The sequence below is a fragment of the Pteronotus mesoamericanus genome, unplaced genomic scaffold, assembly GCF_021234165.1.
Source record: "Pteronotus mesoamericanus isolate MK-2021 breed Mesoamerican mustached bat unplaced genomic scaffold, CSHL_Meso_final contig_56, whole genome shotgun sequence".
Taxonomy (NCBI): Eukaryota; Metazoa; Chordata; class Mammalia; order Chiroptera; family Mormoopidae; genus Pteronotus; species Pteronotus mesoamericanus.
This window is the reverse complement of record NW_026555201.1, coordinates 23,811,241-23,813,511: the sequence shown is the minus strand read 5'-3', so window position 1 is coordinate 23,813,511 and position 2,271 is coordinate 23,811,241. Positions and strand designations below refer to the sequence as shown.

The 2,271-nt window shown below is 39.3% G+C and overlaps 1 pseudogene; it reads right to left on the bottom strand.

Annotated features, from left to right (window-relative positions):
- Positions 1 to 1,437: 1,437 nt before the first annotated feature.
- On the bottom strand, positions 1,438 to 1,907 carry LOC129075739 (40S ribosomal protein S11-like; annotated as a pseudogene).
- Between the last annotated feature and the right edge of the window lie 364 nt (positions 1,908 to 2,271).

Below are 2,271 nucleotides of genomic sequence, written 5' to 3'. Positions count from 1 at the left end.
TTTTAGACTGTGAATGAGATTCAGGAAAATATGACAGGGTAGCTGATGGTGATTGGGAGAACTGTGTGAGGTTCCAGGGTACCCACGCTGAAGGGGACGGAGGCATCATTGTCCTATGTACAATGTTTCTTGTATCTTGTATCTCCTTTAATAAATGTCTCTGTTTTTCACAGTACATGGTTGGATACCTTCTGGACAGACCTCATTCTATTTCTTCCAAACTAAGTCCATACTATCTAATATAATCTTTTTTTATTTGCTTAGCATCCAGGGATTTTAAACCGACTTGTTTCCTTGACTCAAACTGAACATATTAGGAAATGATGAAGTTTGTTATGAACTTCATATTTTTAACTATGTTAACCCTCCTGTAGGCCTGTTTCAGCCCCCAGTTAATTTTTTTTCAAAAGACAAAAAAGTATTTGTCATGCCACTTAAATTCTAAAGCTTTCTACTCCACCAAAAATAGCTGGACTTTTGAAGCCTCACTACCTAGTTTGGTGGAAGGCAGTAAGGATGGCAGAAAAATGAAGAAAAGGAAGAACTAATAGATCTTAATATTTTGATACAGAAGCATGATTAATTAATGTTCTTGTATGCCAGTGAATTAACTTACAACTGAAAATTTTTACTGGCATACAGAATTAAATACTTAGTGTTTAGTGTTCATTAGTAATTTTATTATATTTGAGAAAGTCAACCTATGTGTTGATCTGGGTTCAACCATGAGTCAACCCCTGTATTTCTTGTGCCAGTACTCAGCTGGATAAAGAGTTATATCTTTGGCTGAGACTGTTACAGAAAAATTTCCAAAACACTTGCAAATTTAGCAGAAACAGTTAGTAATAATTTCTATCATAATGTAGAGAAAATTTAAAAATAATAACCCCAAGTATATTAGGGAACAGATTCACAAGTACCCTCCTGAAGATCTAGGTTCTTAGAAACTTGATGAGGATCTTGGTGGGAAGGAGGTGAGGACAGCACAGAATGAAAGTAGGACATCCACCTTCCTCCACCCTTCTTTCTCTTTCTCTCCATATTAGCTTGATAGGGTTGTTATAGCAATGTCTCAAAAACTGGGTACCTTAAAGATTTATTTTCTCACAGATCTGGAGGCTAGAAGTCTGAGATTAAGGTGTTTTATATCTGTAGGGTTGATTTTTTTCTAAATTCTCTCTCCTCACTTTGCAGATGGACATGTTCTTTTTCTGTTTTTTCATGGTCTTTCATTTGTGGATATACACGTCCATACGTAATTTCTTTCTACCCTTCCCCTTCCCCTCCCCCTCCCCCTCCCCCTCCTCTTCTTCTTCTTCTTCTTCTTCTTCTCCTACTCATTCTCCTTCTTTTCCTTCTCCTTCTCCTTCTCCTTCTTGTTTTTTTGACTAAGAAAATAGCTTTATTTTGTTTGGGGGAGTGGGCAAGTGTCTAGTCTCAGAACTCCTGGAAATGCTTCTTGGTGCTGGCAGCCTTGGAGACCTTGAGCATGTTGAGGCACATGCTCTTGTTCAGGGACTGGCACTTCCCCACTACGACAATGTCACTGACCTGGACATCTCTGAATAAGGGGACAAGTGGACAAGTGAACTGACAGGTTCTTGTGGTGCTTCTTGAAACAGCTGTACTTTCGGATGTAGTGAAAGTAGTCTTGAGGGATGATAATGGTCCTCTGCCTTTTCATCTTGGTCACCACACCAGACAAAATGTGCCCGCAGATGGGGACAAAACTGGTAAAGGGTCATTTCTTGTCAATGTCAGTGCCCTCAATGGTCTCCTTGGGCATCTCAAAACCCAGACTGACGTTGTTATAGTATCATGGTAGCTTCTCTTTGCCAGTTTCTCTTCTTATTTTGAAAGATAGTGGGCTGCTTTTCAAGGCACGCTCCACCAGATTGCGTGGTCATTTTTGCAGCTGCCTGAAGAAAAGCAATTTCTTCTTATGAAGACACTGATCATAATGAATTAGGACCCACCCTAAAGCCTTCATTTTACTTAATTACCTCTTGGAAGACTTTGTCTCTAAATATAGTTATGTTCTGAGGTACAGGAGAGTAGGACTTAAAGATATGGATCTGGGCAGGGGGACAACACAATTCTGCCTACACCGCTCTGGTCTTTCCTCCATTTGTTATGGCACAACCTTCACACCTCATTCTCTGTGGGGATTTCCCATTATATGTTCTATAGCTAGTTTTAGAAATCAAAAAAGCTGGACAATGAATAGATAGTCAGTGTTTTAATAACGACTTTCCTTTTACTTCCAGCATT